At 37.8% G+C, this 26,134-nt stretch overlaps 1 long non-coding RNA gene across 1 annotated transcript in view; it reads right to left on the bottom strand.

Moving 5' to 3' along the window:
* Positions 1–25,177, bottom strand: part of LOC123582327 — a 33,167-nt gene extending 7,990 nt beyond the window's left edge. The window contains exon 1 of the long non-coding RNA XR_006704321.1: positions 25,094–25,177. This is a non-coding gene — a long non-coding RNA (uncharacterized LOC123582327). The remainder of the gene's footprint in view (positions 1–25,093) is intronic.
* Positions 25,178–26,134: the final 957 nt, after the last annotated feature.

The following is a 26,134-nucleotide window of genomic DNA, read 5'->3' as shown; positions in this document are numbered from 1 at the left end:
TATCTTTGTGATAGGTGATACTACTGAGTTAAATTCTTAAGAGTGGGGGGTTCAATTTAATGTTCAATTTAAATTTGACTGTCATCTGACCCAACCCCCCAACAGGGCATTCAGTAATCTTTAAACTCCTTTCTACATATAGACCTTCTGTTTTCCTTCTAAAACAGATTTTATACTTTGCTGTATCAGTGGAACAAATATCATTGCCAATTATGATTGTCCAAATACCATTCTCCTACCCAGAAAGATAAATATTTTATTTCTCTTATATCAAATCTAAATTCCAAATTCCTTGAGGGAATTTGAAAGCCTGTCTTACACTCATCCTTTCTTACCTAGGCAAGCTTGCTATATCAAAAAAACACATTCCCGCTTCTTCCTTACCATCTCATGCCTCTTCCTCGTACGGATATGCCCACATCTAACACTTCACCTTTGCATATTTTCCCTTCCTCTCCATGAAATCTATGTGTTTTGCTTCTCTAAATTCAACAAATCCTTCAAGGTTCAGCTTCAATTCTCTATTTCCCAGCCCATCATGGACAGCAACTTTGGTGATAAGAAATTGCATTTACAGACAGTATGATACAATTTAGCATATCTGAAAGTATCATATCTTATGTTTCTCTTGTTTTTTGAAAAGTCGTTATCATAGTACTGTGGGCCCAGTAGAAGTCCTTTATAAATACTGATCGATTGATTGATTGATGCTTCCAAATATAATTTCCCTCTAGCATTTCTGTAAAGATGAGTAAATTTTAAGAAGTCACTATGTATTCCACTCTTGTGTGACTGTGAATAAGTCACCTGGCATTTGCATTGTTGTTTCAAAGCCTTGCTATGCTATTAACTGTCATTACACATCAAAAAAAGTCACAGTTTCAGATTAAAAGTGACTCCCCATTGCAAACTACAGCATAATTAGATGTATTATGGACTACAGTGATCACATGTATCAAGATCCTTCTACTGTGGTCTCTTAAAAACTGGAACACAAGCCAAATAGAGTCAATTATTGTAAATAAAACGTAATTCTGGTGACACAAGCTTTTCTGAAGCATCGTTGATGCACATTCACTGATGTTCTCTGGAGCTGAGGAATGAATGATAAAATATTACCATTCCCAAGGGTTGCATTTTATTGGATGTCTGGGTAAACTACTGGTATACCTCTGTATTTCGGAGCAAGTCCCTCACAGACTGGATACTTCCATTATATGATAGGTTTGCTCCTAAAGAGTTGTGTGTGTATGTGTGTTTGGTACATGTTCTTGAAAATTAAACTCTTTCCCGCATTGAATGAAAGTAGGTTTACATTTCAGATTTTTAATTCTTTTTTTTTTCCTCAAGAAACATTACTTCCAAATTGTAAATTTTTCTGCCTGGCCTTCAACATTTTTTAAAGCTTATTCCATGATCAAATGACTGAATGCATTCCAAAACCTATATATTTTAAAAGTCTGGTAGTAAATATTTCACAATAGTTATTTTACTGATTTATATGCTTTGTCACTTGATCTATATTTTCCTCAAGTTCTCATGTACTGACAAACACTTTGGTCAAGTTTTTTTTGTTGTTTGTTTTTGTTTTTGTTTTTGTTTTGTTCCTGAACACTGTTTTCACCACCTCTTTCCTTCTCTCAATCATGCCTTCTTGTTTGTCTAAAGAGTTTGGAGAGTCAAAGAGAATAGTAAACTTGCTGGAATTCCTCAAATATTTATAAGGTTTAGATCCCTTATTATAACTAACAGAAAGGAAAAGAGGAACATTTGTGTTCCTTACCATTGTTTTGCTTTACAGCCTTTTTAATTTTGAATAAAAATTATTGTTTTAGTAGCAGAAACCCATGGAGATTGACAAAGAAGGAATTTATGCATAGTACGCAGATATGAAATTCCCCAGTGCACATGTCTATCAGTATGAACTTGTCAGATCAGGTGAAACACTGATAATATGGCAGTTATCAGCATGTAGCCATTTTTGTCATTATGATTGAAGGAAAGACCTGAGCATTTGCCAAAAATAATTTTCTGCAACGTCTCCTCAGCACATGTTTTTCTGAAGATCAAAATAAACCAAAACATTTTCCATACTTGTACAGTATAACTGCAGGAACAAAAGCTTAAAGCTGATTTAGGGCTAAACAAGAAGTGCCATGTAAATCCTTTTGGGGCAGAATGATAAAGACCCAGAAAGAGAAAATTTGCCCTGGTTCTCTGGAATCAGAGATATAAGGATGCTACAAACTTGAGCTTCACATGGTCATTTCTGTAACCAAACATAAAAGAAATCAGATAAAAGAAGAAGAAAAACAAGGGGTGGGGGTGCAGGGAGAAAAGAAAGAGACCAGTAGATCAAACTCGATGACCTTATTTGAACATTTAGATTGAGACATGCCTAAAATCACCTGTACCTCCGTGGACTTCTCAACTTTATGAGCCAATAAATTCACTTCTATTGTTTAAATTTATGTGAACTGACTTTCCATTACATACAATTCTCATTTTCTCCTCAAATAAACCAAAGTGATCATATGCTCATGAGCTGGACATGGCTTATTGCTGTCTTCTGGTCAACTAGCCCTCTTTCGGATGCTGATGCACATGCAATATTGGCATGATGATGAAATTGGAAAGACTTTCAACAGAATGGCTCCAAAGCATTGGTCCTGCCATATTTTTTCTCTAGTTAAGTGTGCGCTTTCTGCCTAGGACGTAAAAGAGCAACCCTTTCCTCTGTGTTAGTTATGGATTCCGCTGAGAAGCCACAACAGTATAACTAAACATCTGACTCAATGCTTTCCCTGAGTCACATTACCAAGCAGTACAAAATATCTTTCATGCAGCCTCAATCTTTACCTCAGGGTGCCCTTTGGGTGATTTCCCTTTGCCCCCCCCCCTCCAATAAGGCATATTCTTGAAGGGACTTGTTCTCAGTTGACTGTCAATCCAAAACATTCTAGATGTTGAAGAATCTCTCTTTCATAATGATAGTCAGGTACCATGGCAAGCAGGGAAAGCAAGAATCTGGACAGGTGGAGACCACTGAGTATCCTTTAAATTGCATCCTGTGGTGAGTGCTATTCTGACCTCAAGAAAAATGGGTTTTTCCCATTTTGTATTGTAAGCAACTTCTTAGCACCTAAGGCTAATGTTTTGTTCTAACCATCAGGCTCAAAAATCAGTTGAAGTGTTTTACTTTTTTTTTTTTTTAATTTTTTTTCAATGTTTATTTATTTTTGAGACAGAGAGAGACAGAGCATGAACGGGGGAGGGGCAGAGAGAGAGAGGGAGACACAGAATTGGAAACAGGCTTCAAGCTCCGAGCCATCAGCCCAGAGCCCGACGCGGGGCTCGAACTCACGGACCGCGAGATCGTGACCTGGCTGAAGTCGGACGCTTAACCGACTGCGCCACCCAGGCGCCCCGAAGTGTTTTACTTTTTGAAAAAGAAAAAAAAAGGCATCTGATTTTTGGCCTTGCTTGGGTTTTTATAGATGGCATTGATTTGCGTTCCTTAACTACAGGTAGACTTTAAAGTCTCACTTCATTTGGTTAACAACAGGGAATATTTCTCTTCTGCAGGTTTCCCTTTCATTTTGATAAATGGTGTTTCTTTTAACTCTAAGAAAGTATTTCAGTCCAAGGAATGAAAGACTAGATAACTGAATGTTTACATTGTCTAACTAATCCTAAAATCTCTTACAAAACTCATTTACATGTGCACATGCGTGTGCGCGCGCACACACACACACACACACACACACTCACATATTCCCCAAATCCTAAATAAAATACAAGGAATAAAAACCTACCAAGGAAATGGAAAAGACCCTCTCATGGCTTAAACGGTTTTGAGAATATGCCTGTTAAATAAATTTTGCACGTGATCTCAACCGTGAGCCAAGTAAGTACATATGGTGAAACTTTAGCAAATACTTACTGGGAGAGTAACCCACAAAGGAATTAAAGATCCTAGCCACATATTTAATTTTTTCACCCAAACTGTTAAAAGTTATGTCATTTTTCACTGGAGAATGTAGGTTGGCTAATGGATTTAACACTACCATTTGGTCTAATTTCCTGGTGTCTGCTCCAATCATTGCATAAGCCTCTTTAGAGAGGGGGAAAAAAAAAATCTTAGAGCTTTATCTTTTGTGTTCTCACACAAGCACTCTGTTATTTTTTACTCACGGAAAGCTGAGGTTGATTGAAAAGGAAACGATACAGGATAGAGATGAGTTTTAATGTGTTATAGCTATCCCCAAAACCAAAATGACTAAGATAAAAACATTTTCCAACATAAACCATACTTTGTAGGTCAGGATGGAAAATCTGGAAGAAAGAAAAAGTGCTTTACTCTATTTATATAGAGCATGTTTTCTGGTTTTAATAATTTTCATTTTTCCTATCTGGATGTAGTTGCATCTTCTCAATTTTATGTTGTTATTCCTAACAAAACCTCTATGTCGATAATCATTCTAGCAATGACAATTAGCCTCTACATGGTTGGGGCCGTCCCTTTTAACTTGCCGTTCCCAGATGAGACAGCCCCATATTTGAAGTAGACTTGTCTAGCAAAGATTTTTAAATAAGAATCTGGGTGGCTCAGTAGGTTAGGCATCTGACTGTTGATTTCAGCCCAGGTCATGATCTTCCAGTTCGAGCCCCACATCAGACTCTCTGCCGACAGCACCAAACCTGCTTGGGATCCTTTCTCCCTCTCTCTTTGCCCCTTCCCCTGCTCTTTCTCAAAAATAAATAATAAAACATTTTTTTTAATTTTTTTTCAACGTTTATTTATTTTTGGGACAGAGAGAGACAGAGCATGAACGGGGGAGGGGCAGAGAGAGAGGGAGACACAGAATCGGAAGCAGGCTCCAGGCTCTGAGCCATCAGTCCAGAGCCTGACGCGGGGCTCGAACTCACGGACCGCGAGATCGTGACCTGGCTGAAGTCGGACGCTTAACCGACTGCGCCACCCAGGCGCCCCTAAAACATTTTTAAAAACATAAGGCTTTGAAGATCCTCTTTAGAAGTTTTGGGATCCCGCTTTTTTGCAGGCTGTATACAAACCTAGCAGTTTGATTAAAATATTTCATAGAATTCATTTCTAATCCAGTCATTGAAGATAAATGAAAGTTTAGAAAAGACAAATGAAAATTTAGAGACAGAACCTGAGTTCCAATCACAGCCGTGCTATTTAAGAGCTACGTGACCTTAGACTATTTCCATAACTTTTCCTTTTTTTTTTAATGTTTATTTATTTTCGACAGAGAGACAGAGTGCGAGTGGGGGAGGGGAAGAGAGAGAGGAAGACACAGAATCTGAAGCAGGTTCGAGGCTCCGAGGAGTGAGGACAGAGCCCTATGTGGGGCTCAAACCCACAAACCCCGAGATCATGACCCTAGCTGAAGGCAGATTCTTAACTGACTGAGCCACCCAGGCGCCCCCATAACTTCTTTAACTTTACTTTCTTCTCTAAAATAGAGATAGAAATTGCTTCCACTGCAGATTGATATGAAATATATGTAACATAATGCACAGTGTCACTAGAATGTTTAATAAATAATGAGTGCTTAAAATAAAAGATTCAATTATTGTTACTATTAATGGACTATTAAAATTGTCATTCAGCGCTGTCCTTTCATTTCATTGAGGCTTGAAATGTAGAAAAATACTTGGGTTTGGCCATGTTAGACCTGTTCTTCATAAACTCTAAATGCATCTTCATATAACTTTCATAAAAATAGGCAAATCCTCTGTTCTAGAGTTCCATTTCTTTTATTATTATGTTGTTTGCATCAAAACATATACCATCCTAAGCGCGGTGCTTAGCCACAAACTCATGTTTATATTTCTTACTTATAAATATTTAGAAGAGAAATGCTAGACTTTATACATCTCACAGTGAAGCCAGTTCTACCAAAGCCTAAAAAAGTAAATATGACTTCATTGTTCGTACATTTATTTGCTTATTTTTAACATTTATTATTTATTCTCTACAATGTTCCAAAAGAACTTCTTAGATAGATGAATAATCATGTGTAAAATGGGAACAAGATTATCGTATCACAATCTTAGGGTAGTGATTACTGAAAAATACTCCTTTATTTTGTTTGGTGTTTCCTAGAAGTAGAGGGTAAGAGGAATCAAGAGCGACGATGAAGCTACAATAAAAGCTGGGTTTGGAAACATGCATGGCATCGATAAAAATGTACTAGCTGCTCAAAACTGCTAGATACTTCAATCAATTTTCATAGCAACTTTTTGAAATATGTGTTACTGTACCCATTCCAGAAATAGACAATGGGTGGTCATAGCAACACAGAGACTAACCAGCAAAGGTGCACACTCCAAACTGCCTAAATTCACTTCTTCATATTTCCAGTTGAGTTCTAAAATAACTCCAGGAGAATTACATAGACCCTGGGTTCTTTTGTACAAGTGCAAATCACAGATAGGAAGAAATAAGTAGTCCTTGTGTTATTCATAACTTTTTTAATAAATATTTTTGACTCACTGTAGTCCATTTCCAGAGAAGTAAAGGTGATCTAAAGTATTTGCAAATTCATATTTGCAAATCCCACTCACAAAAATGTATTTGTAACCTCAAATCTATATTTACAGTGCTTTCATGATTATTCATGGACATATGCAGAGCGGTGAAAAACTGACTCACATTTGCCTGATGTGCATGCGCCCATACGAGGTCAAGTAAGGCGATGCCCTGATTTCTTGTTTCAGCTTTCATACTGTAAACACGTGTCTTTTTCATGGTCTATTTAGAGCTACGTTTCCCTATTTTTTAAAAGTTTTGGGCTTTTGTTGGAGATTTTGCTATTTAAAATGGCCTCCAAGTATGGTGCTGATTGCTGTCTACTGTTCCTCAGAGCAAGACAGCTGTGATGTGCCTTACAGAGAAAATACATGTTTTAGAGAAGCTTCCTTCACACAGGAGCTAGAGTGCTGTTGGCCATGATTTCAGTGTTAATGCATTAACAATATATATTAAAGAAGGTGTCTATAAAGATAAACACATGTAAGACAAGATTATGCATTAACTAATTTATGAAAATATCCTGACCAAAGGCTTACAGATATCTATTTGCAATGGGTCCATATTTGTTAGTTTCATATCCACAGCAACTTTATAGAACCTAAGTACTGTGAATAACAGGAATCAATTATGTATCATTTAAAGAAGTTATGGTCCAGACAAGATATTTATTTATTTTTTTTTAATTTTTTTTTCAACGTTTATTTATTTTTGGGACAGAGAGAGACAGAGCATGAACGGGGGAGGGGCAGAGAGAGAGGGAGACACAGAATCGGAAACAGGCTCCAGGCTCTGAGCCATCAGCCCAGAGCCTGACGCGGGGCTCGAACTCACGGACCGCGAGATCGTGACCTGGCTGAAGTCGGACGCTTAACCGACTGTGCCACCCAGGCGCCCCCAGACAAGATATTTAAACAACATTCTCCTCTTCCTCACACATTTACATCAAGATGTGTAGCAGGGTTGATATTTCGAACCTTATTAAATTCCTTACCTTTTAGTTTGCCTTTAATGTTTTTGTTCTGTTTTGTTTTGTTTCAAAGTAATTTCTACACTCTACATAGAGTTGGGACTCAGGACCCTGAGATCGAGAGTCACATGCTGTACCACCTGAACCAGCCAGGTGACCCCCTTACCGTCTTCTTTGGGTAACAAACCGGCTCTGGGGTTGATCCAACATGTTTTCCCCAATACACTCACTCATACAAAGAATTCTATCCCCAAGTGTTGGATTACCAATCCACTCTCAACTCACCTTGCAATGATCTGTGGGATGTGATGCCCCAGTCCTGTCTTAGCGTCACAAGTCCTATCTTCTCCACCCCAGCACACCCTCTTAGTGGAATCAGTTACTCTTTGAGCTTTGATATCTTTCGCAAGTCAGTCTGTATGTGTAGCTTTTGTGGTTCCTGCGCTTCCCTGGAAAATGATGGAAGGCAGAGCACCTGGATGGCTCAATCAGTTAACTTTCTGACTCTTGACACTCTTTGGGCTCAGGTCATGGTCTCACAGTTCATGGGATTGAGCTCTGACAGCACAGAGCCTGCTTGGGTTTCTCTCTCTCCCTCTCTCTCTCTCTCTCTCTCTCTCTGCCCCTCCCCCAATAAATAAATAAATTAATTAAAAAAAATTTTGGAAGGGAGATACTTTGAAGGAGCAGGCAAAGGGGTCGGAGGAAGGATGTGAACTCCACATAAGAAAACCAGAGCATCTGGAAAAGGGGAAAACTTATTACTCAGTGAACAGACAAGCTGATTCCAGGTCTGCTCACTCTCCTCTCTCTGCCTCTCTTTCTCTCTCTCTCTCTTCAGAAGAAGAGCAAAGCAGAAGATGACTCACTCATTGCATCTGCTTGGGAAGAGACACAACACCGCAACTCCACCTCATCTCTAGGCCTCATGTCTTTCCTGTGTCTCCTCCTAACCCCAACAGATGTCTCACACTTTTAACTGAAGGGGACCCACTATGCCAGTGAGAGCTTCTATGTTTGCATCTGCCCTTTGGGAGGCACCTTAATACAAATTGTAGCATTGTACCATTCAAGCTGGATAGATGTGTTTGATATATATGGAATCTGACACTTCTCACTCTCTCCACTGCTATGTCCTTGGTTCAAGAGACTCTTTAAATACCACAGCTTGGCCTCAAGTAGAAATTCTTCTCTACGGAGCTTCGGAAGAATCCTTTCAAAATCTACAGGAATCTCTCTTGCACTCAAAAGTCTCATGAAGACTTAAGTTCCAAATCCCTCACCAACTAAGGCTTGGATGTCCTTGCCCCTCTCCTCTAACATCATCTCCTATCTTATTCTTCCTCACTATAGCCACACTTATCTCCAGCTGGTTCTTGAATATTCTGGACATTGCCATTTCTTCCTTCCCCAGATATCTATAGAACTCATGTTCTTTGTTCAGATCTCCATTCAAACATGACCTCCTTAGAGACACCTCAAATAATAAGCCACCTTAAAATTTTCCCTCTCCCATCAGTGTCGCCTTTACTTCTTCATCATCAGCCAACACCCACCGAAATATGAAGTCCATGAAAACAGATTTTTTTTGTTTTGCTCTTTGCCATGTATCCAGAGTTGAAAATCGTGCAGGACGTTCAATGAATATTTTTGAATAAATAAGTTTGCAAGACTAAAATATGTTGATTTGATTAAAATGATTCCATAACAAAGGAACGCTGAGAACCAGCTTCTCTAGTTTATATTTTATTTCCAGCTCAAGTGACTCACATGCAATAGTACACTAGACACCAATTTATTGATTTTAGCGTAACTGTAACTGCATGTGAGGTGGGGACGGTGTTATTGCTCACATGTTCTTGATTAAAGAAAACATTAAAGTTCAAGAAAAAAAATCCAAACCTCACTTTCTAAACAATTTACATTTCCTCTATTTATATTTATCTTTCCGTATCATTCTAATCTGGAGGCAGAGCACGTCTGATGGTTAATTTTATGTCAGCTTGGCTAGGCTATGGTGCCCAGTTGTTTCCTTGGCTAAGCTATGGTGCCAGAGTGAATGTTGTCATGAAGATGTTTTTTATATATGATTAATTAAATCAGTCAACTTTAGGTAAAGAAGATTCCCCTTCACAATGTTGGGGTCTCATCCAATCAACTGAAGGTCTTATGAGCAAAGACTGATGCTTCCTAAGTGAGAAACAACGCCCAATGTGGCCTTAAGACAGCAACGTAGAAACCCTGCCTGAGTTCTCAGTCAGTTCACTTCGAAGTCAAGACTCAGCTTCAGCTCTTACATGAATTTCCATCCTGCCAGGTTTCTCTCTAGATTTAGGTTTGCCAGCCCCCCACGACTGTGGAAGCCAATTCCGTAAAAGGAATCTCTCTCAGCATACATATATCCTCTTGTTTATGTTTCTCTGGAGAGTCCTGATAAACACAGAATGTGAGGATTGAGTTGATCAGTAATATTAAACACACGACTTCTTAAAAGGCCACCTCAGGGCTGTGGGCACCACAGACAACAGCTAGCCTCCTGGAAGCAATGCCCACAGAAGGCAGCCATATGCAATCCACAGAATGCTGAGTCACAAATGCATGACACTAGAAGGCCAGAGTACTGTTGGACCCTTGTAAATTCCTTCACTGATATGATGTGGGAAAGAAATCATAGCTATTTTAGAAAGGTAGCTATCCACATACATCAGTTTTCAAAATTCAGAGATCCATACCTGAGCTAATTTAGTATTCAGTGATCCTTGCTGCCACTGAGGTCTTAGTGAGGAACTCAGAATTTAGCAAAACCTAAGAGCTGTTTCCAAAATATTTCTTGGGTCCTCACAGTTTTGTGGCCACCCCGGTTTCTTGGGCTTTCTATCATCATCGTCTCTTTGGCCCTATAAAGTTCTAGAACAGAATACAAGATTCAAGTAATAAGCACACCTTATCACTGGGCAGTCTTCACAAGCCTTGCATTTATATAACTAAATATGAGTGTTTTGAAGATGTCGTTGTGGCAGTCTCTCCTTAGAATATGTGGGAAAACAGCAAGTCCAACTCATTTTAAACTGTAAGGACTAAGATAGTAAAAGCCACAAATATAACTCTTGTGTTTCCCCCCAAGATAAGATCTTGTATTAAAAAACAAAACAAAACAAATAAAAAAACAAAAACAAAAACAAAAACTTCTTTTAGCAGCCCAAATTGCCACATTTAGCATATTTTAGGATAAAGAAGCTAACGATAAGTAAATCCAACAGCAAATGTGGGAGAAACAAAATGGTTAATAGCATGCTCAGCTTCTAAAGGGAGAGACAGGAGGTAAAGCAGCCTAAAACAGGAAGCCATCAGAAATACTGATTCTTTCTTGACTTGAGACCCAAAATACAGATGAGGGATTGATTAAATGTGCTTCTTTGCCTGCTCCACCCTATATACAGGCCCTCAGTGTTTGCTTGTGCATGTATGTGGGTGCCTGTGTGTGTGTGTGTGTGTGTGTGTGCCCCTGTGTGTTTGTGTTTGTCCCATGAGTTTTCACCTGGACAAGCTTATGTGAGTGGGTTTCAAAAGACTGGGGCACACTATCTTCTGAAGCCCATTTCCCTTGGGTAAATCAGAAGCCTTCTGGAACCATTTCTCCTCTCCCTCCAAGCCCCACCCATAGCTGCCTTGCAGTATTGACTAGATCCCTGTTGTGAAGCCACATGACATAGTATAAGGAACTTAGAATCAGTGTAGATCGGCTAGGTATCCTTAGGTAAATTTTTCAACATCTCTAAAGCAAACATTCATCTTCTGCGGAATAGAGAAATGGCAATACTTACCTTCCTTGATTGTTCATAAGACTAAATAAATCAATACATTCCAGGCATAGGGTAAGAGATCAATTTGCATTAATTATGCGTAGGAAGGTCCTGGTATTACTGACCCGGAGGAGAATGGTGACATAAGACAGTCTGATGTGTGCTTGAATGGTCAGAAATGTCCTCATGGCAGACACCTTTCCTTGAAAGTGGTATAGAGTTTGGAGGGTTAGATGAGAAATATGAGGGATTGTGAGGTGAAGTAAGTCATATACTCAAAGACAAAATGGAAATGACCAGAGTGTGTTCCAGCATCTACCCATACTGATGGAGCTGAGTATACCAGGGAGGTGTGGATAAACCAATATGGCGGTTAATATCAGATATCCCCAATTCTTTTTCTAACATAAAATCACAAAATTTTTCCTTAGTGGTATTGAAAATTTACAACTCAGTCCACTTATTCATTTCATGTTTTGATGATACTTTTCAAAGTATTCAAAATAGTAGTTTGAAAGTTTCAAAAAGTAAACCTGTTTTCTTATCCATTTATTGATTGTTTTCAGTTAGAATAAAAAAGGAAGAGGAAAAAAAAATCCTGCGTCCTGCATACCACATCCACTTTATTAAAGAGAAAAAAAGAAATCCAATGATACTGTGTGAAGTAATCATGAGATTTTTTAAAGATGAGATTACTTTGACCAAGTGTTGGTTTGGATTTAAAATTACTTTAACAGCTTAGCCAAATGCATCTTAGGCTTTAATTAATGTGAGATGTTGAAAAAAAAATATTTGGGATCAAATTATGTCTTGATTTCCTAGGTTTAGTCTAGTATTTACAAAATCTGAAAATAAAGAGGTTTCTAGGATTTATTCATAAGTGAATAGTGTCACGGTCAAAATATTCCTGGCTCATCAAGCATAAGCAACATTTCCTCATAAAAAAATGTGGACAGGCAGCAGGTGTCAAAGGAAAATTTCATCAGACACTAGCATGGCCTACATGCCTCCCCTGATCCTTTCTACACCCACAAAATATATTGGAAAAATTAATCTTGTACCAGATCGCAGGACCCAACGATGACCTTCACCGAGTTTCATAACTTCTCAAAACACAAACAGTGCCATCATCATGTAAAGAATGTCTTGGGTCAGAGTGCCATTTCACTCTCTCAATCGTACAGGAGAAGGAATTGCTGCTTTGTTAAATAAGCTCCCTAGATAAACACACCCTCTACAGAAATATGCTTTATTTGATTATTTTCTTGAAGTGTTAGGTATTTTGTTGTGTTTAATCACAAAGATAATATTCACCCTGGGACGGTGGTTGGTAAAGTAATACAGGAAACTACTCTCTCTAATTAGCTGCTCCAGCATTTAAAACAATTTTAATAGTGTTATCAAAATGTATCTGACATTAATTACTACTTTGCCAGGATGGGGTCAAAGGGTCAGACTCTGTTACAAATTTTTGAGGCAACAGATAATAGAGCTAATGCGTCAGTAGTGAACCGATCCAAAGGCTGCATTAGCAAGGTCTAAACTAGGTAAGCTGAGTGCAAGGAAACCATGCAAACATATTCCGTAACACAATACTATGAATACTTTTAATCTTAGGGTAAAGAGATGCTAAGGCAGATTTGAATTAATGTGATTGCTAGAGCATTTCAGCACTGATACAAATCTGACAGTAAATAGGTGATAAAAACTGCGTTTGCAGATTTTTGTGATCCACATCAGAGCAGAGTGTCTGTTTTCTCAATGCAGAATTAACCCAAACGCACCAAATACTACTCTGGCCAAACATTTTACAGCTAAACTTCAGCCAGTGCCCCTGTCATAACACTAAATGCAAAGAATTGTAAGAATTCTAACACAACTAAGAGCTTCAGTATTCAAGAAGCCCCTTCATTTAGATTACAGGTGAAGACATTTCTATATGGGGGCAACATGACTTTTCCCATCTCATTCTTCTCTCATTTGGACAGTCCTGAAAATACCGCTAACATAATTTTCAAATGCTTTCTATATTCCTTATGATTGGACTAGAGTGGCAAAAACTGGAACATAGGAAAGGGATTATCCTTCAGACTTCTAGAAAGGAGAATCTGAGGAAATCATCCTATCAACCAACCTTGAAACAAAAGAAGTATCCCCAAGGTCAGGGCACTACCTTGAAGAGAAATTTCACACTAAGCACCGAAATAGCCATTTAGGAAGGGAAATAGCCATTTGAAGGATGGTCTGAAACTTAACTCGAATATCCTTGAACCATTGATAGATAAATGATGATGGAAATTGCTATTTTTAAGGATCAAAAAATTTCTCTATGTCTTTAGGGGAAGGTTTAGATGCCTTAGGCTAGATTTATTCTTAATTGGATTATTTTTGCCAATTCAAAATGTCTTTTTTAAAAGTAACCAGTACTAGGAGGAAGATTCTGAGTTAGTTAAGGCCGCCAGAGAAAATACGGATGCCTGGTTAAATTGAAATTTCAGGCACAGAACAAATAACTTCTATGCAAGTATAAAGTATATATAGCACTTTTGTTACTAAGTCTGACAGCCCTAATTATAGTGAATTAATTTTGTAAGCATAAAAATGTAAAATATCTTCATGAAGAGTTATGCTCCATCTCTGCAAACTGTAATTATGTTGACTAGGAAATGGATTGATAATTGAGAGTATGAGGTAAACAGTTTTGTTCCTTTTCCTTCCTCTTGCTCCATTTCAAAGAGAATTGTGAAGGCACAAATAGATTTGGGGTAGTAAAGGCAAGATCAAAGGCACCCCCGCTGATGGAAGATGGCCCCTGCAACGTGTGGGCTGGAAGTCCAGGACATAGCAGATGGTTAGTTGGGAGTTATTTTGGGAATGTCATCGCCTATAGACATAAGATCTGGGACAAGTGACAAACAGGAAGAATTTGTAAACACATAAACGTGATTCAGAATCACCCAGAAATCCTTGGGGTGTGGAATCTTAACAAAAGACTGAAAACCTACTAGTCAAGCAAGATGGGGCTTAGACTACTGTCTAAAGGGTCATTTTATATTTATTTATTTATTTTTTTAACATTTATTTATTTTTGAGAGAGAGAGAGTCAGAGTGTGAGCGGTGGAGGGGCAGAGAGAGAGGGAGACATAGAATCTGAAGCAGGCTCCAGGCTCTGAGCCATCAGCACAGAGCCCGATGTGGGGCTCGAACTCACGGACCGTGAGATCATGACCTGAGCCGAAGTCGGACACTTAACCGACTGAGCCACCCAGGCGCCCCTAAAGGGTCATTTTAAAGAGAACTGGATCTCTGAACGTTAAAATACTAATATATTTGCTTAGTCGAACACCCCCAAATTAATACCACTACACCACTCCAACCTGTACGTGACAGAAATATTCATAAGTATGTTTCATTGACTCAGAGTCTGGGTTACATGTAGACGTAGATGAAAACACATTTCAGGTTTTCAAAGGTAAAATGTACTTAATTGTCCATTGTTTGGCTAAGGGAGAACCCAAAAAGCCCTTACCTTAAATTAACTGCCAACATTAAATGGGACTCGTTCCTCCAAACGACTAATTCTATTAAGACCAGTGGGAATATTCCTTCTAGCCTAAAGCCATGTTTATGGATAGCTTTAGATGCTGCACTGTAAGTGCACAAACAGACAAGAATGACCAAAAATTGATTTCCCAAGCTCCTAGAAAGAGTTCTTAAGGTATAGTAAATTAATTTCCATCTCTTCTTCCCATATGAACTTAATTTACTTTATTAATAAGCAATTTCAAAATATAACAATGAAACATCACACTGCTATGAGCTACCTTTTAAGGTTCCCAGGCACTTTCTCACAGTCACTTTTTGAAAGATATTTGTGACTTTTGCATCAATTTATACTTATGCAATATTACCAGAATAAATGCCTTGTAAAAGTAGCTACCTAGAGAATTCTGTGAAAGATTTGAGTAAGATTGAGGAGTACTATTATTATCTTTTAAGCTTCTTGAGGTTTTTTCCTTTGACTGTGTTTAAACCAGTGAATGAATGAGGGAAGGAAGGAAGGAAGGAAGGAAGGAAGGAAGGAAGGAAGGGCATAGGTGAATGATTGATAGATGGAGAGATAGATAGGTGGGTAGATAGATGATAGATTTTAAAGACTCATATCAAACTACAGTGAAAATTAGTTAAGGAAGTGTTCTGTAACATGAATAAATCTTGTAAAGAATTACTTTTCCAGATGACTATCAATAAGTTTAGAAAGAAAAGAAATTAGATTAAAAATGAACATGTGAACATTAACTACACAGACATTCTTTGTGGAAAAGCCATGAACCTCCTACAAAGGTTGTTCTAATGCATTTTCTTAGACTCAAAGAGAACAAATTGTTTGCTTTGGTTATTTCTTTCCATACTTTCCATAGAGGTGAGATGCCAAAGGATACTGTTAGTTCAGAGAAAATGGTAGAAACCATTCCATATTTTTATGTGCTTGCGCAAGTTTGAGAGGTGAAGAGAGAGAGATAGTCAGCAGCATTTCTGGGCTAATGAAATTGTTCCACACACATGAAATTTCCATCCCAGATTCCCTAATGTTGGGTCATCTGCATGTCCAGCATCCTGTGGTCTTCAGTTAATGTAGGCTTTTCCAGCTGGTCTTTTTTTATGCTGACAGCAAGGAGAATAAATCCATAAGGCGCTGCAACCACAAAGCATAAAGTCTGATGGTAAAGCTATTGCTTAGCTTAGGGTTTAATAATACTATTTAAAGCCATTTTACCTCAATATTGACAAAACAAATCTACTTTAATAAGGTTAGAGAACAAGAATTATTGCCTTGTGATAGCTACTCATAAACTAGGCTTGGGTTCTGTCTCTAAAAAGAACATAAATTGGTCGAAAAACTCAAAATTTTGGTCCACCAACCACTTGTTTTCCTCACCACAGACTCAAACATATTGTCTAAATGACTCCTAAAATAAATCCAAAGAAAGTAGTTATCAATCAAAACTGGACAACAATAATTCCAAATAAAACATTTCTTCTTCATTAATCAGGAAGACAACCGGTTGCATTAAGCAGTTATCCTGAACAAATTATTAGAATGTGTGCCAGGAGGGATGAAGTGGAATATAAGATACAGCCCTTTTCCTCAATTCCCTGTAATATAATGATATAAAGTAAAATGGTTAAGAAAGTTCTAAAGATTTGGTTGACTAGCTTCTAATGTAGTCATTCTAACATATTTTGAGCCATTCCCTACATTAAGAAACACAGTTTATACCATAAACTAGTACATAGAACACTCACCAACAAGACACATCAAAACTTGTGTAAGTGTAAGGTAACACTTTACACTTGTTCCATATAAAGAATTCTGACATTTTCCATTCTATTTTTTTTTTTTTAATTGAAATGATGACTTATGGTCTACAATTTCAAAAACATTCATCCAGGGACAAGACTGTGGCATCCTTAAGAACAGCAGACTTATCTTAAATCCTTCTATTCCAAGGAACTAGTTCAGTGTCTAGGGTTGAACACATGTGTAGTGCATTTTTAGTGAATAACTGAATGAATAAAGTATATATGCATCATATTAAAAATAAAGAGTGGAACATTTGGAAGTAGTTATTACAAGTTATTCAATAATGTACCCCTACTATTGCTAGCAAAATAGGTTATTTTGATACATGGGAAGATAGATAGATGATAGATAGGAAAATAGATGATAGATGATAGATCAATAGATTAGATAGATGAGGATAGATAGATAGATAGATAGATAGATAGATAGATAAATTGGTAGAGTGAGCTAGAGCAAGTTTTCCCTACTAACTAAATAGGTTTTATAGTCTTTCATCTCTCTCTAAAGTTTTCAACTAATAAATATTGTATTATTGTATTTGGTTAAGAACATGGATTTGGGAGCCAAACTAGCTGGATTTCAATCCCTAGCTCTGCTAATTTCTTTGTGACCCTTACGTTCTGCAGGTTACCTCATTTGTAAAATGCAAATGGTTCTGGATCTAGCTTCATAAACTTGAAAAAAAGTATTAAATAATTAGATATATGTAAAGCGCTTAAAATTCTTCCTTATACCAAAGGACCATTAAATAAATATCTCTCAGACTGCCTTGGTCAGTACAGACGAGCAGACATCTTTTTTGTCCAAGCTCATTCTCAAACACAAAACCTGAAACATACAGATCAAAATCTTGCCAACAATCAAAGCATGTGACTTGGGCATGCAGTAAGTTTCCCACGACAGAAAATACTCGAACACACTCTGGTTCTACACACAAAAAAAATATGGATGTTACACATGGTCTTCGTAGAAGCCATTGTAATTTTTCCCATTGAACAGCAATAGTGCTGACTGAGTAAGATTAACTCCAGCCCCAACACAGAGATAGGTCAGAGGTACACAAGTAAGTACCATATGCTACCTATTGTACCATTCGTTGATTCAACCATATGGACATTTAATCCCAGATTATCTCTCAGGATAAGCCATTACTTTGACCAGAAGGGATGGGCGTGCGACCTCAAGTGGTGCTACCAAGAAAAGAAGGAGAATTTGTTTTATACATGTGTAGAAATTCTCACACTTTAGAAGGTGAAACATATAGTTGTAAACCCAGGATTTACTACAGCCATTTGGTTACCCTGAGCGAAGTCAGCATGAGGGTGAAACCAGCATAAGGAATAGGGTGGATTTTAGAAGATTCTTGATCAGCACAGCTCGTCAACCACTTGACACCTGCTCTACCTCTGGACATCTCAGTTATTTGAATTGAAATGTGGTCTGTATTGCATAAGTCAGTTTGAATTTAATTCCCTGCTGAATTAAGTTTCAAGCATCTGAAGAGGGGATCATCTGGATTACTTACACTATCACATCCAAAGCTCCAAACAAATCGGGTTCCCTTTTTCTTCAAACATGAAGAAAAGTTTTTGCTAACAGGCTAATTTTATTTAAATATTTATTATTTTTAAATAAAAAAAAATACACTCAGTATTTTAAAAATAAGTCGAGCGCTCGGAATGTGACAATATCATTAGTGCTAAGAAATTTGCAAACCTTCTTTTCTTTAATTTCACGCCAAACCAGCCAAACCAATGAGGTTGAAGTTGTAATTGTTATCTATTTCAGATGAAGAAGATTAGGCTACTAGAAATTAATAAATTTTCGTTTAAGGCAAATAATTAGTCAATTAGGAACTCAAATCCAAATATGATCTTATCTAGCTTTTAAGTTCTTAACCACTACAGTCTACTGTTTTAAATGAATTATGTAACAGGTTCTGTGTTAGTAGGTGCTGGAAGCCCAACTCAGTATGGGTCAACAAAAATTTCTGAGAGTATATTACATACCAGGTAATATATACAAATGAATAATTGAATCCGATGAACTTAGAAAGGCACAATCAGGATTTTTTTTTTTTTCCTTCCTCACCAATACCTTCAAATACAGTCTGAAATATTTCCATTTTCTGTCACTGGGTTAGAGTGGGTAGATTATGGTAAATATCAGTCCTAAGGACAGTCAACTTTCACATATTAAAAAATCTAGACCATCCAAACTCCCAGCATGTAAAACTTCAAGACTAAATTCTAAGGTAAACTATGAACTTAGGAAGGATTATGGTGTGCCAATATACATTCATCAAGTGTAACAAATATAACACTCTGGTGGAAAATGTTGATAATGGAGGAGACTAGGCATGTGTAGGGGCAGAGAGTACATGGGAAATTTCTGTACATTTCTGTCGATTTTGCTGCAAACCTAAAATTGTTCTAAAAAATTAAATCCTTAAAACATGTAGAAACAAACAAAAAAATCTAGACCAAAGATTTGTTTTCAGGCATGTTATAGTCATTATCTAGAACTTCACCTTCCAACCTAAAACAAATAGAAAACTAAGAAAATATTTTTAAAAGGTGGTTTACAGATATTGAATAAAACCCAGGCGGGACATAATACTTCATGAAACGGAAAAAAAAAAAAAATGAGGCAAACCTACAACAGTCCTAGTGTGCCTGGAAGCAATTATTAGCAGGAAGGAAAAATCCAAACAGAAACCTAAAGTCCTGCTGAGTTCAGGAGAGCAAGGTCAGAATTTGAGGATGCTAAAGCAGGTGAAATCTGTGCATCAGAATTCATAAAAAAAGGGAGCCACACAGGAAATGAGCTCAAAAAATTTACAAAGACATCCCTTTCAGGATTTAATAAGTATTTCCAATCAGCCCGGGTTAAACTAGAGAAGCAGAATGAATAGGATGGAGATATACAAACTATTACATTATATTATATTATATTATATTATATTATATTATATTATATTATATTTATTATATCTATTATGTTTATTATATTATATTACATTATATTAATGTATAGGTATATATGTATTTAAGTGTATATGTGTGTGTGCATATATATATATATATATACATATATATATATATATAATTATTATTTTTTTTATTTTTTATAAATTTTTTTTTGTCAACGTTTATTTATTTTTGGGACAGAGAGAGACAGAGCATGAATGGGGGAGGGGCAGAGAGAGAGGGAGACACAGAATTGGAAACAGGCTCCAGGCTCTGAGCCATCAGCCCAGAGCCTGATGTGGGGCTCGAACTCACGGACCGTGAGATCATGACCTGGCTGAAGTCGGACGCCTAACCGACTGTGCCACCCAGGCGCCCCTATATATATAATTATTAAAATAAATTGGCTGGGGCACTTGGGTGGCTCAGTCTGTTAAGTGTCTGACTTCAGCTCAGGTCATGATCTCATGGTTCATAAGTTCAAGCCCCACATTGGACTTTCCACTGTCAGTGCAGAACCAACTTCAGATCCTCTGTCTCCCTCTCTTTCTGTTCCTCCCTGACTCATTCTCTCTCTCTCTCTCTCTCTCTCAAAAATAAACATAAGAAATAAATAAATAAACAAATAGACTTATGCAATTTTGGGGCTGGTGAAATGAGACTGTTGCAAGACATATATATGGATATATATATATATATATATATATATATATATATATATATAAAACATATACCTATGTTTAATTAATATAATAATAAGTATGCATGATTAAATAATTGTATATAATTATTACAAGGAATTGGGATCATGAGCAGGCTAGAACTCTATGAGCTTGATGAAGCTTGAATCCACAGGCAGACAGTTAGGAAGAGAAAATCCAGGGGAATGGGAAAGCACTATCAGGTCTAGCTGCTGTTTGGAGTCCCTCTCCTCAGGAAAAGCCTACACCTTCTTCTAAAGGCTTCTGTCTGAGGGGTGCCTGGGTGGCTCAGTCGGTGGAGTTCTTGATTTTGGCTCAGTCATGATCCCAGGATCGTGGGATCAAGCCCTGCATCAGATTCTGCACTGTGTAACCTGCTTGGGATTCTCTCTCTCTCTCTCTCTCTCTCTTTCTCTCTCAAATAAAAACTAAAATTAAAATCTTTAAAAAATACATAAATAAATAATAAAGACCTCTATCTGATTAAATCAGGTCTAAGATGACCATCTTTTGATTGACTGGAAGTTAGTTGATTATGATTTTAATCCCATCTGGAAAATATCTTTACAGCAACACCCAGTTTACTGTTTAACGGGTAAACTGGGAGAAGATGTTTTCATGCTGCAAGATGACTGCTTCCTCCATTTGTTGCCCATTCTAACTGGAAACACACTACAGAGGGAATTGTAGTTTAGTCTTGTTTAGTCTAGAAAACTTGGCACATCACAAAGCGATCACAGATGTGAAAAGTAAAACTTCAAAAGATAAGCAAAGAAGGAGCAGAAAGTCATAAGCTGAGCAACACTCTATATTCACATCAGAAAGGGAAATATTTGAGTTCCCACAAGCCAGAGTAGAGAAACCAGAGTCTATCTCTGGATAAAAGGCTACTCTTGCCACGCACTAACAAAGTTTCAAAATAGGATTAAAGGGATTAAATTGATCTGCCAGTAACATGACTGGCTGCCAAATCAAACCCTAGTGATCCTTAAAGAAAAAAAAACAAAAAACAAAATCCAAACACTCAACATAATGTCAAAATGTCTAACAAGTATCCAAAAATTAATAGACATGCAAAGAAAAAGGAAAATCTTATCCATGAGCAAAAGAAATATGAATCAGTTTGGGTTATTTTTTTTAAGAGTTAGTTTCATATTTTTTGGGGGGATAACTATGGCCAACTTTAATTAATGTGGAAGTTGACTGATTAATGTTAAAAATAAAAGGGTAGAATAAAGCCAGTACTCATATTCAACACTGTAGTTTGCTTTTAGTTCCAAAGTTTTAGAATTTCTTCCCCTAAAACATCCATGGCAGGAGGATTCATTTTACTTGCCTATTTCACTTCTAAACACTATGATTGTTGCTGTTGGTAACTGACTACAGTAACAGAAATGAGAAATGATGGAATTAGCCAACAAGAACATTAAAACAACTATTAGAAATCTATTCAAGTATTTAAAGGAAAATATGAACATAATGAAGATGTAAGTGGAAAATATAAAAAATATATCAGCTGGAATTTCTAGGTATGAAAAGTAAAATATCTGAAGTGAAAATGTCACTGAATGAGATTCACTGCAGATTAAAACTCCAAAAGGAGATTCCACTGATATTAAAAACATAGCAATAGAAATGGTTAGTAATAAGCATAGTAAGAAAAAAGAAACTGAAAGAAAATAAACAGAATTTAAAAGATTATTAGAAATATATCAAGTAGCTTAAGATATGTGTACTTAGGGTTCCAAAAGAGAGAGAGAGAGAGAGAGAGAGATCAACGAATGACAAAAACAACTCCAATAATAGCAATAGGAAACAACAGCAAACTATCCCAACATATGTGAAGAAATAATAAACATTTTTAAAATTTGATTTAAAATACCCACACACTTAAGTCAAAGCTCAAAGAACCCAGAGCAGAATAAATACAGACACAGATCCACACATTCAAAAGTATATCAAAAGCAAATTACTAAAAAGCAGTGATAAAGAAAAAAATTATAAAGGCAACCAGGAAAAATAAGGAACATATGGAAAAAGAAAGATAAGCATAATCACAAAATTCTCATCAGATACTATGCAAACCAAAATAAATATTGTGACACCTCTAAAATGATTAAAGATGAAGACTATGAAACTAGAATTTTTTACCAAGCGAAAATATCAATCACTAGCTTGGACAAATAAAATAATTTTTCAAAACAACAAACGTTGAGATAATTTATCATCAACTGTTTGATGGTACAAAAAATGTTAGAGAAGTTCTTCAGGGGAAGGTTAAAATGGGAATTTATACACACAATGGGATGAAGAATTCTAACTTGCTAAATATGTTGCCAAATTACAAAATATATATACAATTTTAATGTTTATTTATTTTTGAGAGAGAAAGAGAGAGACAGCATGAGCAGGGAAGGGGCAGAGAGAGAGAGACAGAGACAGAATCTGAAGCAGGCTCCAGGCTCCGAGCTGTCAGCACAGAGCCCCACGTGGAGCTCCATCTCATGAACTGCACGATCTTGACCTGAGCCAAAGTCAGATGCTTAGCTGACTGAACTACCCAGCCACCCCAATATGTGGCTAAATTTAAAAGTGTTCGCTCATGTTAAATTTTTCTCAAAGATCTTTTACTGTGTAAAACAAAAATAATAGGGGCACCTGGGTGGCTCAGTCGGCTGAGCGGCCGACTTCGGCTCAGGTCATGATCTCGCGGTCCGTGAGTTTGAGCCCCGCGTCGGGCTCTGTGTTTCAAATTCTGTGTCTCCCTCTCTCTGACCTTCCCCCGTTCATGCTCTGTCTCTCTGTCTCAAAAATAAATAAACGTTAAGAAATAAATAAATAAATAAATAAATAAATAAATAAATAAATAATAAAACAAAAATAATAGCTATGCATTTGAGAGATTACCACACATGCATAGCAGTATAATTGTGTAAAAGACAGGAGAAAGGAAGAGGGGAAATGGAAGCATTTGGTTAAGATCTATTAAGTTACATGAAATGGCAACATTTAATATCAAAATCAAGTGCGCTAAGTTAAATGCAGTATTATAAACCTGAGGACAACCATGGGAAAACACAAGGGTATAGCTAAGAAGTAAATGGTGGAAATAACACTGAATGGTAAAATGCACTTAACGAATCAAAAAAAAAAAAAATGAGGTAAATGGAAAAAGGAATAAAAAAATGGATGGTATCAATGGAAAACAACAAGCAATGTGACAGATTTAAGTACAATCTTCTTGATAGTTATATCAAATGCAAATGTTTACACATTCAATTAAAATACAAAGATTGCCAGTAAAAACAAAAATGCAAAATGCTGCCTATAAGAAAGCTGTTTTACAGAATTTTTTTAAGTTTGTTTATTTTGAGACAGACAGAGAGAGAGAGAGAGAGCAGGGGAGGGGAACAGAGAGAGAAAGAGAGAGAATCCCAAGCAGACTGTGCTGAAAGCACAGTAGATAGAAAATGAGCAAGGAGATGAAATATTAAATAGTACCAATCAACATGACCCAGCTGACATTTCCATACCATCAGCAGACTACACATCCATAGATGCACTTGGAATTTCCAGCAAGATAGAAACATAGTTGAACTGTAGAATGTCCCATAACCGCAAAAAAAAAAAAAAAAAAAAAAATTATAGGAGAAGTCGATAACAGAAAGGCATTTGGAAATTCCCCAAATATTTGGAAATTCAAGCGGTATATGTCCAATACATAAACGTGAGTTTAAAAATATCACAAGCTAGGGGCACCTGGGTGGCTCAGTCGGTTGAGCCACCAAGTTCAGCTCAGGTCACCATCTCACTTTTCCTGAATTCAGTCGCCACGTCAGGCTCGCAGCTGTGAGCACAGAGCCTGTTTGGGATCCTGTCCCCCTCTCTCCGTCCCTCCCCCAATTGCCGTCTCTCTCAAAAATAAATAAACATTTAAAGAAATCATATGCAAAATGAGAGAATATTTTAAAACCTGTAAAATGAAAAGCACAGCACATCAAAACTATGGACTGTAACTAAATCCGTGATGAAAGAAAGACGCATTCATTACCTTTAAACATTTACACCAGAAAAGAAGCAACACATAAAACCAATGACAAAAGCTTCCGCCTTAAAAAAAAATACAATTATTAAATCCAAAGTATTAAAAAAAAAAAGTGATGAGGATAAGAGCAGAAACTGATGAAACAGAAACCTGAAAAAAGCAATAGACAAAAGTCGTGAAATCAAAAACCGAAAATCAAAAATGAGAAAGCTTCAGCTAGACAGATCAAGAAACAACCCACAGACATCCAGAAGGAAAGGGGCAAATTTACCAGACATCAAACACTGAAAGGATAAGAAAGAATATTACCAACAGTAGTAGGCCGTTAACTTCAACTTGGTAGTTTACACGGACAAACCCCTTAAAAGATCCCAATTGCCAAAACGAGTGAAAGAATAGAGAGAATACAGAACTTCCTTTATGTCTACGAAATAAATGAAAATCATATGCAAAAGGCTTCGCTGTTGGTTTGCCAACTCAGAGCTTCCCCCGTGAAATCTGAAGTTAGCCCCAATTCTGGAAGGGCAAGGAGACAAGGAAGAAGGAGGTGGGCCGCTCCAGATTGCTGGCTGGCAGGTTCTTTCAGCAAGGGAACTTAGGAGGCTTGTCTTCGTGCCTACAGGCCGAGCAATTTTCCACACCCGCCCATCGGAATCTTAGAAGTTCCTATAAAAGCCTAACCTGGGTTTTGCCACCACGTAGATGGTCCCCACGGTCTCAGCAAACGCTGCTTTCTCCAGGCTGCATCCTTGGAAACGGCTCCCAGGCTCCCACCATGGGAACTATGGGCCGAGCGTTCCTTCCGGGCGGGTGTGGGGAGAAGGGTGGGAGGGAGGGAAGGAGCTTCTGATTCTCTGTGTGGAACCCCCCCCCCACCGCCCCGCCCCCGGGGCCAACTGGCGGTCACGTCGTCCTCCGGCTGACCTCCTGTAACATTTCCCCCCTCGTGAGCGGCTCTCAGGACCTCACACGGCCCCTCTTCTGCGCTGTGCCCTGAGCAGTCCGCAGGGAGCCTCGCCAGCTCCGGGGGCCACTATGTGGCTGCCCTGGAGGCCGGTACCACAGCAGCCATAGAGGTACGTGCAAGAGAAACCACAGATCAAGGTAACGATTTTTAAAAGAAGTAACATTTTTTTTTTTTTTTCTACCGAGAGCTCCATGATCCAAACCACTGATTTAAGTCCCCTATGCTGAGGTGGGGTAACTCAGGCTATTCCCATGCGTATTCATGTGATTTAATAAAGTGGATATATTAGCAGACTCATCAGGTATGAACGTACAGCACTGGGGATAAAAAGACATGGGTGCAGGGGCCCCCGGGTGGCTCATTCGGTTAAGCATCCGGCTTCAGCTCAGGTCATGATCTCGTGGTTGGAGGGTTCGATTCCCACATCAGGCTCTGGGCTGACAGCTTGGAGCCTGGACCCTGCTTCAGATTCTGTGTCTCCCTCTCTCTCTCTCTCTCTGCCCTTCCCTGCTCCCCAGCCACCCACCTCAAAAATAAATACACATCAAAATAAAAATTTAACCAAAGACACAGGTGCCTCCTTCCAATGCAGTAATAATGTTCAAGGCCATTCTGTTCTCTAAGGAGAAAAGCTGTTCAGTACAGACAGGTTCTGCTGGCTATCATTTAAGGCCAGTTGGGTGAGTTTAGTAAGGGCTTCTCTTCATGCTCTAATGTCCTCCAGGCCAACAGAGGGGACAGAGAGGACAGCCAAA

Source organism: Leopardus geoffroyi, chromosome B3 (assembly GCF_018350155.1).
Source record: "Leopardus geoffroyi isolate Oge1 chromosome B3, O.geoffroyi_Oge1_pat1.0, whole genome shotgun sequence".
In the NCBI taxonomy this organism is placed as follows: Eukaryota; Metazoa; Chordata; class Mammalia; order Carnivora; family Felidae; genus Leopardus; species Leopardus geoffroyi.
The sequence above is the reverse complement of the archived record's forward strand: the minus strand, read 5'-3'. Positions and strand labels throughout refer to the sequence as shown.